Raw genomic sequence first — 16110 nt, 5'->3', positions numbered from 1 at the left:
TGAGAAAGAATCAGGTTCATGACAGATAAGAAAAACCCCAATATAGCTCCCACAGCACGGGGGAAAATAATGATGATGATAATGCTCAGAGCAGAGCCAATAAGCAACTGTTATCCCCTTTGTTCCCCAATTTACAGAAACAAAGAGGTTATACAAGTCACAACAAAGAGAGGGCAATGGAACAGGTTAGCAGCCTACAAACACCTGGGAAGGAAGGGGACTGTTACTATGTGATATGGGGATATAGGTAGAAGAAAATGGATTAAGTTTAGACTGAGCATCAAGAACCAACTTCCTGACAGCGGGAAATGCAAGGCTGGAGACTTTGGTTTCCCCAGGGATGTGGGACTCTGCATAAGTTACTTGAAAATCTAAAACGTCAACACAAAAACTGCAGAGATGCATGTGCTGTCCAAGATAACACGACATGGAGCTGGGAATTCAAAAGATGGGCTCTCAGATGCAATTCAGCCCTGAGGTCCAGCACAGGGGTGCTGGGCATCTGCACATGGATGAATTTCACCCTTGGTACATGGAGTCAGTGACCCCTTCACACCAATCAACTACTCTTTTGCAAAGGTGCCTCCGCCCCTGCAGTTAAGAATGGAACAAACAGCACCATCTACTGGCTAAAGCATACAAATTATCTCCCTCAGAAGCATTTGCCTCTGGCTGGATCCACATAATCTTTAAATTGGTTTCTATAATCATAGTTTCCAAATTGTCTGTTATCTGAGGTGAGAAATGCTGCTTCCTATGAAGAAACTTAGCAACACATTTCAGAATGCTTATTTACCGATGTCATTTCAGAGCTCACTGCTAGAAAATGCAGCACACTCTAGGTTGCTTAAAAAAGAAAATCCTACCTATACATTGTTGATATGGAATAGCAAGTTTTCATAGCAGCTTAATGTCCCTAATTGCTTGACTGGAGAAGATTAGTACAAACAAAACTGTTTTTAATTGGAATCGTTACAGTTCTGTTTATTGATCCAACAATACTAACCCTAGTGGATCAGAAAAAGATGAATGGGTTTGGTTTGCCTTAATACATTGATCCATTGTGTTTGAGGAATAGAAGTCTCAATCAAAATGAAACAATTCCTTGAATAATAATTGTTATGGGCCCTGTGGAGCCATTGCAGCTTATTATGCCATTAATCGATACAATATTTAGCATTTGAAACAAATAAATATTGTGCTCATGTCATAAGCTATTTGAATGTTGATGCCTACATATTATTTTCTTTTTGAAGCTACTGAAAATTAAGAAATGTAATCTACAAATAATAAATAAAAATAAAAACCAGTTACATCTAGGCAGGACAAGGCAGTAGGACAATATGCTCTAGGGAACAGTCCTGCATTATCATGGGAGAATGGACTGGCTCCCCTAGGAATTGATTGCTGTCACTATGATTCTGCCTGCTGTTTCATGCACCAGGTTCTGGGTGATAACATGAGAGGACTACACTTCTATAAGTAAAATGGCTCTTTATTAAGAAAGCTATCTACCGGGATGCTGCAACTGCAGTTAGCATTCCAGCCATTTGCACACAGACTGACTTTCTGGTGCCCTCTCCAGAATTCTCGCCTCCTACAACCTGTGCTCCTCCCTCCAAGTTCCATGCAGGTTGTTACAACTGCAAGCAAAGAAATTCAGATTTCAGTCTCATGTTCCATATTTAACAGGATGCGACAAATTCACTGAAGTCAATGGAGTTACATAAAGGAGAAGTGGGTTAGTTGTGCCTAGATAACGCAGGCATGTGATTTTAGACCTCGATTTAGCCAGATGCCCAAAGATGTGCCTAATTCTAAGCATGTGAGTATCCCCATTGACTTTATACATTTACTTTAAGCCATATGCTTATGCATCTTGCTGAGTCGGGGCCACATATACTTCAATGCCATAAGAGCAATAGAGTTCTGCTTTGGCATGCATCAGCAGCCAGTGAATGTACTGCAAGGATGGAAACAGAGAAAGCATTCTAAAGCTGTGGCATGCCTGCTGACATGGGAGATAATAAATGAGGTAAAGAAAGATTACAAAGGGGCCGACCAAAAGTCCATCTAAGTCTCAGAAAGATTCCCATTGGTTTCATTGGCTTTTGGATCAGGCCCTAAAAAAACCAAACCTTGTTTGGGTTCTGAACATTAAAAGGCAAGACCAGAATGGTTTTGCAAAACTAAAATCCTGCCTCCTTGGCCCACCTCATCATGGTGCTTTCAGCTAGAATATTACTTTAATAATAATAATAATAATAAAAAGCTTTCTGGGTACACTGAAAAGGCTATATTTTAATGTGGGTAATTTGATAGATGTAGGTCCCTGCAGGGTTATTGGCGTAGGTCAGGCGGTTTCTGACGTTTTATGGTTCAGACCATTAATTAATGTCATTGTATTGCTGACAGTGTTTTTTAAGTTCTTCGTGAAGCTTTGATTAAATAACGAAGTGCTTCGAGTTTGGGATCAGCCCAAAATAAATCCCAGCATATAATTACAGTAATCGTCTATTCACTGTTCATGAGAAGCTGAGCTGGAAGTGCTTGAACGGGCTTTGCTCTTGCTTAGACCACTATAAACCAGAGCGACTCCCACCTACCTCAGTGGCTAGATTTGTACCGCTGTTTCAAAACAGGATTGAGCCCGCAGCTACAGAATTTCATACAGAGCTAAATAGTAGTAAAACTAATATATTATAGCAGTATACAGAAACATTAAGTATATACAGAATATATTAGTCTAGGTTAGTGATTTTCAACCTTTTTTCATTTGCGGACCCCTAACAAATTTTTGAATGGAGGCGTGAACCCCGTTGGAAATCTTAGACATAGTCTGCAGATACCAAGGGTCCACAGACCACAAGTTGAAAACCACTGGTCTAGGTTATACATGCAAACACACAGACATCCTCACCCCTTGTTTCTCCCCTCAAAGGAAATCTCTAATAAAACAAGTTTTCCTACTACTTGAAGATGTAATCCTGGGAACAGTACCAGGTGCAGTGCTTATTAATTCCATGTACATCAATAAGAACATGCCAGTGGTGATTGTTATGGCCCTGATCCTGCACAGCAATTAAGCACATACTTAACTTTAAGCACGCAAGAAATGCCATTGACTTCAATGGGGCTGCTCCAATGATTGAATCAAAGCACTTGCTTAAATGTGTTGCTGGACGAGAGGCTATATTCAGTTTTAAGTGTATGCAGGATCATCCCTTCTCTCCTTCCTCTGCATGGGGGGTGGGTCACTTACCAGGTTCATCTGGGTCTCTCTCACCAAATCAATTCCCTACCATTGCAGGGACCTCAGCTACGGGTGTACCTTGGGCCATCCCATTCTCTGCCTGTGGCACACAACAGTTTAGTCCAGGGGTGGGCAAACTACGGCCCCCGGGTCAGATCCGGCGTGCGTGCCATTTTAAGGCGGCCCGCCAGCTCCACTGGGGTCTACAGCTCAGCTCCAGCTGGGGTACTAGGTTGGGAGCCACTCTGGGTTCCAGCCGGGGCCGCACCACGCAGCTCCCGGAAGCCGTGGCATGGCCCTGCTCCAGCACTCTAGCCCGGGTGCAGGGTAGGGAGCGTCTCCACGCGGCTCCCAGAAGCTGCGGCAGCCGGCATGGCCCCGCTCCGGTTCCTACGCCCTTCAATGGCCCCCTCCAGTGCTCCAATGGGAGCTGTAGAGGCTGCGCCTGCAGATGGGGCAGCGTGCAGAGCTGCCTGTCCATGCCGCCACATAGGAGCTGGAGAAGGGACATGCTGCTGCTTCTGGGAGCCGCTTGAGGTAAGCACCGCTCAAAACCTGCACCCCTGAGCCTCTCCCCATTACCCATCCCTGATCCTTCTCCCGCCCTTCAAACCCCTCAGTCCCAGCCAAGAGCACCCTTCTACACCCCAAACTCCTCATCCTCAGCCTCACCCCAGAGCCCGCACCCCCTCCCGCACCCCAAGCCCAATTTTGTGAGCATTCATGGCCCACCATACAATTTCTATTCCCCGATGTGACCCTCAGTCCAAAAAGTTTGCCCACCCTGGTTTAGTCTCTGACGTGTTTTAATATTTTAATCTAATCCAAGTTATTGGGGTCAATGCAGGGGTAACTGGGTGGTGTTTAGAGGTCTGTGATATACAGAAAGTCAGACTACATGATCTATTGGTCCCTTAAACCAAGGGGTCTCAAAGTGGGGGTCATGACCCCTCAGGGGGCTGCAAGCTGTCAGCCTCCACCCCCAAACCCCACTTCGCCTCCAGCATTTATAATGGTGTTAAATATTTAAAAAAAAAAAAAAAAAAAAGAGGTTTTGAATTTATAAGGAGTGATCACATTCCTGGTTTGCTCTATGAAAGGGGTCACCAATACAAAAAGTTTGAGAACCACTGCTTTAAATTAGGAGTCTAGAGAAGTCCATGTGCATGCTTATGCACCCGTAGGCAGACTCAAGATACATGACATAAAGGGATAATTATATCACATGAACACAAATGCGTCAATACTGTGTATGCAATGTTGTAATACCATCAAAGCTCTGAACTACAAGTTTAGACAGGCAACATATGTAGACTCTTTCCAGCATGAGTGGACGATGATTTGGGTATTTTATTGTGGGTTGAGAGGCAAATCTGGCAAAAGCCAAAACAATTTTGAGCAAGGCTGACTCCTCTTCAGTTCGTGCCCTTGGATATGTGGATTTGGGGTTTTTTTTGCATTTTTTGCATATACGTTAGTGTTTATGGTCTGAAGGATTATACACATGCTTTCCCAGGCTAACAGCAGCAAGGGATAGAATGCAAATGGGTTCGGATCCTTCAGCCCTTCCTCAGACAAAAAATAAATAAATGGAGGAGTAGGTGTTTTTCTCTCCCATTGAAACCAAGGAGAGTTTTGCCCAGGAACAGAGTACCATATTTTTCCATATATGTATAACCCACATCTACTCAGGGTGGTGCTCGGTCCCCTTCTAGTGGTGGACAAGCCTGTCACTGCCTTGGCTAGCAGCCCAGTTTTAAGAGCCAGAGGTCGCAGGTTCACTCCCCACTGTGGACAACCCAACCAGGGCTATGGTGCAACATAGGCATCTGTTTGGTGCTTTCAGGCTATGGGTGAAATTCACCTCCCTGTGCAGCAGGCCAGCACAATGCCCATGCCTCTCTTGAGCCCCCCAGACCTTCAGAAGAGGATTTATGCCCCCCCCCCCCCCGCACAGGGGTATGTTTTACTGTATCTGCACAGAGGCACAACTCAATAATTACATGCCCATCGAGTGTGCCACACACCCAGGTACAGTACCGGGTTGGGATAATCTTTTGTGGGCATGGCTTGGTTTTTTCCTTTAAAACATATCTGTGAAGGACTCAGTAGAGTAACTCCTAGTTAGAGATGAAGGATGTTCTTCGGTTAAGACCCTGGACCTTAGAAGACCTGGATTCATCTCCTTGCTCTATAACAGACTCCCTGTGTGACCTTGAGCAAGTTGCTTCATCTCTCAGCGTCCTTCTCTCTCCGACCCCACCTATAAAATAGGGATAAGGCTACTTGTCTTTCTTCCATCTTTTGTCTGTCTTGCTGACACAGCTTATCAAAGGCTGTTAGTCCTGAAGTGTTTACAAGTTCATATACTGCACCCAGCACAGCAGAGCCCCGTCACCACAAATCTAATACATATGGTAATTATCATAATGATCAAATCAGTGGTGTACAGTATTTCAGTTCCTTGGTGCATGGTGGGTCAGTCAGAAAGAAGTTATTTGTGAAGAGTGATATTACGGCACGGAGGTCAGAAAACACTTCATTGTATAAGTGGTGGGGGAGAGAGATAAATCATGTCAAAAGAGCCACTCTTTACACCAATTGCTCTGCTAATGCAAAGTTTACCAGCAATCAAGCCTAGCATGAGAGGCAAATTACACGTTTAAATGAGAGTTACTGGAAAGATATCACAGGATTCCCGGCAGGTCCTTCAGCTATGAGCATAAATAGAAAGCAACGTTCAAACCCCATGGAGAATTAAGAGGAGATGAGCTAACCTTGCACAACTTGAACTTTATTGGAATGGGGCTCAAGTTCTAAGTGCTTCCAGGAAGGAATCGCTCTCATCGCTCCTTGCGCTTACGTGTGTGCATAGTAAAGATAACCACAGAATGGTCTGTCTCTCATCTAAGCAGTTCTCAGAGCTGCAGAGGACTCCCCCAAATACTCAGCTTATCAAAGAGCTATTGGGAATTTTAGCAGTTTGGGACCTTTTCCTTCCTCCCCATGTATGAAATCACAGACCTCCTTAAACAGCAAACCATTTGTTAAACAAAACAACTACAGATCAACAGGCTTCCACACAGCTCAAGTTCCAGCTTAGTATGCCTTGTTTACCAGGAGCCACGTGCTGGACGTCTATACATCATAGAGACATCTAGTGGATGCATAAACATTCTTCAGGCAAATAAATCATTGCACTCCCCACAAGATGCTACCACAAGTGTAATCAGCAGATACTCTCAAGCTAGACCAGGGATTGGCAACCTTTGGCACGCTGCTTGCCAGGTTAAGCACCCTGGCGGGCCGGGCTGGTTTGTTTACCTGCCCCATCCACAGGTTCAGCCGATCACAGCTCCCACTGGCCGCGGGAAGTGGCGCGTGCTGAGGGATGTGCTGACCGCTGCTTCCCGCAGGCCCCATTGGTCTGGGATGGCGAACCGCAACCAGTGAGAGCCACGATCGGCTAAACCTGCGGATGCAGCAGGTAAACAAACCTGCCCAGTCCGCCAGGCTTACCCTGGCGAGCCGAGTGCCAAAGATTGCCGACCCCTGAGCTAGACACTACTCAGTATAGAGAAGGGGGTGCTGCTGGCAAAACGCTCCATAGCTGAATGAGGCCTATATTTTAGCTTAGAAAGCACCTCTCCGCAGCTCTACATGCTGTATAGAGTCAAGATTCCACCAGCAAGTGATGTACCTGACCACAACCCTAACCCTGTTAGTCACAAAGCATAGGCAGACCCCTGCACAAAACCCCAGTGACTTAGACAGGGAGTTGTTACTTATGGTACTTTGAAAAATCAGGGTCCAGCACGCCAGGCTAGATTTCCTCACCCCAAACACATTAACCACCCCTCTTCGCAGTCATCTCTCAGCCTCGTGCCAGAGTTAATAGAAAATGAACACTGATTTGTGCTACACATTAAGCAGATGCACTTTTAATAAGTCTCTGCCTCTATACCAGTGGTAAATGCCTCATTATGTCTTCCAGACAGTTTCTGAACACTATAATAGAAGGGAAAGTGGTAAGTGGCAAAGGCATCAGCTTGCCTCTAAAACTCAGCTTAAAAATCATGAGATGAGACTTACCTCCTGGAGGAAGATGACCAGCTCTGAGTGCATGTCTTCTTGGATTTAGCCAGTACTTTTGTGTACTTTGTTTTTCCCCCCCTCTTTGCTTCTAGCAGGGGTGGATCTTAGACCTTGGCTAACCAAGGATTTCTGAACAGCTCTTTCCTCCCAGTGCCTGGATAACCCAGATAGGGAGATAATAGAGAACTCAGGGACTAACATTATTATGAATGGCTTCTTTAGAAGGACTTCTCAGGAAGCCTCAGGTTGGCCCTTTCTAAAAGGACGGACAGACAGAAGTTGAATTTGCTGCTTGGGGGTTGTTTGCCTTCCTCTGCTAAGCTGTTAGAGGAAAAATGTCAGGGAAGGCTGTGGCTGGAGACAGCTAACAAGTTTCACCTGGAACCATCAAATCACTGATTAATGAGAAGAGATAAGAGACAGCTGCTTGTAAGTGGACTTGCTCCTAGGTATGTAAGTTAAAAGATTTGTATAACTTGGTTCTTGATGTATTTGAACACAGTGGTTGAAAACAGGCAGGGAGATGTCAGGTTTGTGGCCAGATGCCTTCTGTTCACATTCAGCCAGCATAACACTGATTCAAATCCCACATACCATTGCTTTAGGGACTTCAGTGATCCATTAACCTCATGCTTGGCCCCGGGTGTGTGTGTGCGCATGCCAAACAGAGGCATCTGCCAACGGCCGAATGCAAAGAAGTCTCTGATTTAGTTGGTGTTAGTCCTGCTTTGAGCAGGGGATTGGGCTAGATGACCTCCTGAGGTCTCTTCCAACCCTAATATTCTAAGTCAGCAGCAAACCCTCAATGCAGAAGTTCTGTTCCACAACACCAGAGAAGTAGAATATGGTGGGATGGGGAAGAGATGAGGTTAGAACAGTAAAAGTAAGTGACAGAGAATCTCAAGGCAAAACTTTATTACAGGTTGCAGCTCAGGGCTTTTCTCTTACATGTCTTTGAACCCCTTCCCCCCCACTTTGTTTACAGTAGAAGCTCTCACCACATTTTTTTAAAATGTAAAATCTAATGGCACGACACAAGTCAGCGCACCAAACCTACAACAGTACGGCAAATCCGTGCCTTGAGAGCACCAGGTCTATTGAAAGCACTATTTAACCATTAACTAATTAATCCTCATAACAGCCCTGTGAGATAGGTGCTGAGGTATTATTACCCCATTTTACAAATGGAGATATGACTCACCTGAGGCCAGGCAGTGAGTCATAGACAAGGCAGGATTTGAACCTGAGGCTGGCCTGGCTCCCAGTCCTCTGGATTGCACTATCTATTTTACAGATTAATGTTTCTCACCCAGTTTATAATTTTCCAGAACCATCATTGTAACTGTTTGCTCAGATATGGCCAAATACTAAGGCTGGTGGAAAGCAGTAATACACATACATAGCCCTTATGAAGGGTTTTTTCCTCTTCAAAGCACTTTTTAAAATAATCCTCCCAAGTACCTCTGCAAAGTGGGTCGATCTTATTGTCCCCATTTTACAGATGGGAAAATGGAGGCACAGCAAGGTGAAGTGAATTGCCCCAGCTCATAGAAGTAGTCAAGGAGTGAGCCAGGAGTCTATCTTGAAGGTTCCAGCCTCCCAGATCATGCAGCTCTTGATAGTACTTTTTGGTATTGAGCAATGGATTAAAAGCAGTAATGTCCTCCCCCACCATAATACTGTGTACATTTTTGAGAGTGGAGTCATACAAAAAGTCCAATTTATCTACTGCCCTACTTTTCTAGCTATCAGATCAGTCCTTTGTGTTGATCACTCTAGCAATAGTTCCCAATCACAAAGAGCTGGGAGGTATTGACACAGAGTAAACACAGAGAGAGATACAGAATAATTGTGGTGACGTATTGGTTGTGATGTTCCAGTTGTGACACTGCTTCGGTAGGCAATAGGCTGCCTCATCCTAAGTCAGCACAGCCCCACCCTGGCAGGGCCTCAAAGCCATCACTGCAACATGCTCATAGGCTACATAGGCTTGAGTCCAACTAGTGTTTCACTTATTGGGGAGGGGAAAAAAATGCCTCTCGCTGAATGAGATCAATGCACATTCTTTGAAGGAGCCTAGGTTTTTGCCTAACTAATGCAAAAAAAGGGATGCGCACTTGTACCACAACAGAGTCCTTCCTTTGTGCAAACCATTCCTTAAGATGCGAGCAACTTTTGAGTGGAAGTTCTCTGACCTGCGTGCCTGGACATTGCTTTACTAACAACTGGGTGAAAGACACTCCTGGGCCCTATGGGCTCCATAGGGCTGATCTTCACCCTTAAAGACTAGAGGTGCCATAGCATACCCTGGGAGCCAAATGTGGCTTATATATAGGGCGCTACCAAATTCAAGGTCCATTCTGGTCAATTTCAGTCATGGGATTTTAAAAACAGTAAATGTCATGATTTCAGCTATTTAAATCTGAAATTTCATAGTGTTGCAATTGTACGAGTCCTGACCCCTAAAGAAGTTGTGGGGGGGTCACAAGTTTATTGTAGGGGGGGGGTTGTGGTGCTGCTGCTGGTAGTGGCGCTGCCTGCAGAGCTGGGCAGCTAGAGAGTGGCAGCTGCTGGCCGGCAGCCCAGCTCTGAAGGCAACGCCACTGCAGCAGCAGCACAGAAGTAAGGATAGCATGGTATGGTATGGTATTGCCACCCTTACTTCTGCAAACAGAGCTGGGCCTCCAGTCAGCAGCCGCCACTCTCCGGCCACCCAGCTCTGAAGGCAGCAGCCCAGAAGTAAGGGTGTCATGGTATGGTATTGCCACCTTACTTCTGCACTGCTGCTGGAGGGGTACTGCCTTCAAAGCTAGGTGCCTGGCTAACAGCCACTGCTCTCCAGCCACCCAGCTCTGAAGTCAGCGCAGAGGTAAAGGTGGCAATCCCGCAACCCCCCTGCAACTCCCTTTTGGGTCAGGACCCCCAATTTGAGAAACACTGGTCTCCCCAATGAAATCTGTATAGTACAGGGTAAAAGCACACAAAAGACCAGATTTCACAGTCTGTGACACATTTTTCATGGCCATGAATTTGGTAGGGCTCTACTTATAGAGCCTTGTAAAAATATGGAAGTGCAGGATGAGGGGCAAGAAAAAAACCAAGCAAGTTCTAATCATGTCAAAGAAAAGAGCAGCACCTAGAACAGCTATGCACAGTTGTGCTAATTGCCATCTTGGAGGACACTGGGAATTCAACTAGGGACCTCTGGTGTTCAAAGCATGAATGGCTACAGCACGAGCTAAAAAAAACCCAAAACCATCCTTGCCTGTGGAGAGCTGTAATTAACGCATGTCCTGTGGGGCTCAGCCAGACCTGGAGAGGGAAGATGGAAGATGCAGTGTTCAGTGGGTTACTCATTTTTCTTGAATTGTATATTTATTAACTAGAGCTGGTTCAACAAACTTGAAAAGTTTCATGAAGACTTTTGAAAATGTTCACAGAAATTTTGAACGATGGCAGCCAGCTCTCACGTTTATTAGACTGGCAAAGTGGGGAGCTGGGACTTTCGCTTTTTGTTGTGCGCTAAATTCACTTTTATTATTATCTTATCCTGCTAACCCACCCACCCCCCACCCACCCACTGCGGGTATTTCATCCACTGCTGTCTTTTGTGGAGCTTCTGAGGCTTAACCTGTCTGTGCTACACTTAGCTCTCTGGGGCCCTGCTCCTTAACTGAGATTCTCAGATGCTTGGGAGTAGTTATACCTATGGAAGCTATGAACAGGCCCTTGGATCCTGGCATGGTGCCCTGGCTGACAGTGCTGTTGGAGAATTCCTGACAGTTTTCAATTAATCAGCTGAGGGCTAGTTTTTAGAGCTTTATTGAAACAAAGCAAGTTAATAAAAGATAATGGAATAAGTGGCACAAAAGGCCCAGTGTCTGTAATGAGCTCTGTTTATTAGAATTAGAAGGCACTAGGGGGTTTCAAGAACCATGGCTGAATTTTTTAGGGGTCCTATGGAGTTTGGAAGCCCTAGTCCTATTAAATCCAGCCTCTAACTCCACATCAGGATGTGTCATGAGTGGGTTTTAATTTGAGTAATTAAGCTAACTTTGAAGAGCAAGAGGTTGGATACTTGGATCCAGATCCCCCCCCAAAGAAACCCAACAGCTGGCTTGGATTTGTCAAGCCAAAAGCTGATCTAAAAAGGCTTACAAAAATCAGCAGCAGCCCTCAGCTTGCTCCTTTGCGATGGTGTTGTGGTCCTGTTCTTCCAAAAGACTATAGGGTTATTGAGAGTGGGAAAGTGACTCTGCTTCATGCAGTCCATCTCTTTGCCTTAGAGCAAGACTAAGGAGAGCATCAGAGAGAAACTGAACCGTGTTAGATGTCTTTCTGTCTCCAACTGTTCTATACTGTCTCTTGTTCTATACTTAGATTGTAAGCTCTTTGGGGCAGGGACCAGCTTTTTGTTCAGTGTCTAGCACAATAGGGTCCTGGGCTAGAACTGGGGCTCAGATCTATCATCACACTAGATGCACAGGGCTTGGAGGGGCCTACTTTCACCCTGACATACCCCTATGGTGTAATTCAATGGATTTCAGTGGATTTTCTTCCAATTCACCCTATTAGGCAGCAGCTTCAGAACAGGAATTTTTCTTTCAGATCTCCACAGGCAAAGACGAAGAGCCTCATACATTGTTGCACCATTCACCACCAATGCCCTGATCATGCAAACCCTTAAAATCACTGACTGGAGCAGTCCCAGAGACTCCAGGGGCATGATTCACCGCAGTAGCATTATAGAAACATAGGACTGGAAGGACTCTCAAGAGGCAGGATTAAGTAGATTTACACCATCTCATGTGCTTACATGTCTGCAAGAGGTGGGCATAGGTTGGTCAGGGTCAGAGTATTTGTGACCAAACTCACTGATTTTCACCCTGCTCGCTCCAGACTTACTGGGATTGGGTATGTGTCTAGCTTCAACTGCATGTGAATACTCCCAAACCCATTAGACCTCTGCCTTGCCTAGAGGGTTAAGTTATAACAGACCGGGGTGGAAAGTTGGTTCCATCTGACCCCTGTGCCTCGCTGTAGTTCTACTCCTGCAAGCCAGCTACAAGATAACAAAAAAATAATAAAAATAGCAAACCCCTTGTGGCCCAGCCTCAAAAGGGGTTTGCACAGCTCTCGACATGGTCCCCTGGGTTTATCTACACGCAGATTAGACTAGTTCGGCTTTAAGGAGGTGCACAGCTATGGACTCTCTCTTTTCCTCATTGCTTGTTTTAACTCATTTGGGGGGGCACTGTTTAGCCCCTAAGGATCATACTAAGGCAGCACCCAATTGGAGACAGAAGCAGGGCAGTGAGGCCTTCAGCATCCTTTGGGGCCCGGTTGTAGAACTCCCCTTCAGTGGAGGGGTATGACCAGTTGGAATAGCCCTGGCCACTCGGTGGCACCTGCCTTCCTCCTGAAGCGCCATGTCCTACGCGGGAGTGGCGAGACCTCCCAAGAGCGCCCAGGCCGTATCCAATGGCAGCCCCGGCGGCAGCTGCTCCGGCCATCTTCACGCCACCACTGGAGCTGCTCTCTTTGCTCTGGCTGCTGCCCCTCTTTGGTAGGGCCTGGAACCCTCCGCGCCTCCCTCCGCTTCCTCCTCCATTTTTCCCGCTTCCTCCTCCGCTTCTTCCTCCTCCTCTTCGACAAAACGCAGCTTCACCGAAGACGGCGAGCACTAGCATTATTATCCAGTACCAGGCCTTCAGGGTCCTCCTCATCCTGCCACACCTGCAACAGGTACACGAGGGAGGGAAGTGAGCCCTGGATTCGCCACAGGGAATTCTACAGAGAATGGCGCATTGATACCTAGCCCACCGGTCTGTACTTAGGATTCAACAGACCCGAGTTCTGTTCCTAGCGCTGCTGTGTGACCTTAGGCTTCATGCCTCTCTTTCCCTCCCACTCTTTGTCTGTCCCATCCATCTAGCTCCTCCAGGAAGGGACTCTGGTATAGTACAGCACCTAACACAATGAGGATTCAATCTCTGGTGAGGCCCCTCGGTGCAAACCCTTAATACAAATAATATTAACTAGATTTGCTACCTAGAGGGTCCTCTTAAAGGGGGAGATAAAGTTTATGTGCACTTCAGTGCTATATAAGATTTCATTTGTTGATGACCTACAACACAGATGGACAAAAATTTCAGAGCAAAGCTGTGCCCACAATTATTTAAAAGGGGAGATCTGGTTATAGCTGGCCTGAAACTGGGACCATCCGAACCAGTGAGTCAATGAAAGGACAACTGGCATCAATCAAGAGATTCCCATTGACTTATTTGGGCCGTGCCCTTCGTGTATTACAAATCGCCAGAACCACTCGTCATCCCACTGTTCACAGGGTGAGCTGCAGTAACTTGCATAGCCCCCGTGACACAGCAGAACTTTCTCCCCGGGAGCTGACCAAACAAAAACCGTTGTATGTAATCTGCTGAGCCCTCACCAGCCAAGCGCTACCCCTAGCCCCACCCTCAAGGTTTACAAAGCACTTTTGAAAAGCCACATGCTGACATGGTTCCATAGCTGGAGATTCCATTTCAATGGAAGAGCAGACATCGCATTTAAGGGAGCAATTTGGGTGCAAATATCTACGGGATGACAGCCAACAAATAGCCCTTTAAAAAATATATAGGGGATGAAAAACAAAAAATATAAAAGCTCATATAGAGCAGATTTGGAAGGGGGGTGGGTGGGTGGGGGGGAAGAGATCTGCTTTATTTAGTGTATATTACAGACGCTGATCCTGCAAAACAACCGAGCATAGCTAAACATTTTTTGAGCAACACCAGGGCTCTGCTAAGCGCAGGTTGACAGGCACTCACAGATCTAGCTCAGCAGAGGGTCCAACTGGGGGTTTGTGCCATGCCCATCCCCATAGCATCTGAACAGAATTGCAGTAAACAGATGCAGTTCTTGGACAAACAATGCCGACATTAAGGCAAATGGTTTATTTCCCATCTACTGCTGGCTCCCCATGCCAGACGTCATTTCAGACACTGAGCATACAGAATAAAGGTGAGTGGCTCATCTCATGAGAAAACACTCAAGTGTATCCAAGTCAGAGCAGGGCTCTGTATTCTTCACATCATAGGATCCAGGCTGAGTTGCCTGTGTTCCTATAGACGAATCTTGGGATGCTACGGCTTTGCACTCCTCACTTTACCTACCCTATCTCTGCTGTTTCTAGGGACCCCACCAGCATAGTTCCTCAATTCTATCCTTCCCCACCCAGTCCCCTTTATTTCTGCTATTGGAAGGCATTTAAACCCCATCATCTGCTGCAATCTTTCCTTCACATGCTTTTTCCTTTGAATGCTTAGGAAGTAATAGATACAAACAGGTTAGCATGTCTGCCCACCAGGTTGCAAGACAAGAACAATAACCAAGACTTATTTCAGAGTGGCAGCCGTGTTAGTCTGTATCAGCAAAAAGAACGAGGAGTACTTCTGGCACCTTATGCTCAAATAAATTTGTTAGTCTCTAAGGTGCCACAAGTACTCCTGTTCTTTTAACCAAGACTTAGACCTTCCTGTATGTAAAAGGAGGCAATCCAGGAAATGCAATCAAACCAGGAGCATGTGAAAATACATGTCAGATCAAAGAAAATGGCTTCACTTACTTGTTGCTGGGGCAGTAAGAGACAGCTTGATTCCCTGCAGGGAAATAATCTGCTGAGGGTGGACTTCCAAAGTGCCGCATTCTGCATGTGTGCTGGTGATAAAGCATCAGCTACTCTACAGGATTAGGATTCCCCATCAGCTAACTATGACTAACAAATGGAGCTGACATCACTCATCACATCCTGCCCAATGAGGAACATGTTAAAGCCACGTGCTCTCTTTGGAATGGTCACTATTAGAGACACTCTGCAGACTCTCTGCTAGGGCTTCAGTCATTCACTTGTGGCCTTCACATGAGGGGTTGCAGGTTGGCTTTGCAGGATGCAGCCTTACTTTCCAGAGAGGTGGTGTCAGACAGGCAGATTTCAGTGCAGATGCTTAGCCACTGGGAAGAGGATGGAATCCACCACTCAGGTGCTGGACAAGGTTATGGAGGAAGATGTCCATTTAACAGGTTAAAACTTGTATAAGATAACAGCAGCATCTGCAGAGACACTAAGCAGGATAACCTTCCCCCAGAAGACCAAGCCTCATGCTTCAGGGCATAAACGGATATCGGGGTCAGGAAGGAATTTCCCCCAACTTGGTACCACACAGCACAGTTCAGTCCTCCATGGAGAAAATGCAGCCCCAGGTAAAGGGCGTAGTCTCAGATAAAACCTCAAAAATAAGTTTTAAAGTGGGACTTAAGTGATGCACCGATATTCTGCTGCCACCTCTACAAAGGGATGAATTTTGCCATCTGGAAGATAAACATCTGAAGAGTCCAACACTGAGGAGTGAGACAGATAGGCTATCAGGCTAGATAGCCAAAAGGCCAACAAGAGACAATTAAGATAAAGTGCTGTATGTCACTATGAAATGGGCTTTTGGTGTGTGCCAGTGGGGAAATTTTTGGGACGCAACCCTCATGAGCCCAATTGAGGCATAATGCACCAGATGGTTAGCTGGTGTAAGGAAGCGCCACTGGAACTCCAAACTGGAGTTATTCTCACCCTGTGAAACCTTTCCCCTGCTTTAACACTTGCTTATTCAACTTAGTCTTGTCTCCCCTTCACCATCAGCTCTAAGAAAACAAATACACACAAACTCAGCAATCTCAGTAGCATTTCTATCCGCAAAGTGCTTTATTTAAAA

This window comes from Trachemys scripta, chromosome 2 (assembly GCF_013100865.1).
Source record: "Trachemys scripta elegans isolate TJP31775 chromosome 2, CAS_Tse_1.0, whole genome shotgun sequence".
In the NCBI taxonomy this organism is placed as follows: domain Eukaryota; kingdom Metazoa; phylum Chordata; order Testudines; family Emydidae; genus Trachemys; species Trachemys scripta.
This window is presented reverse-complemented; position numbering follows the sequence as displayed.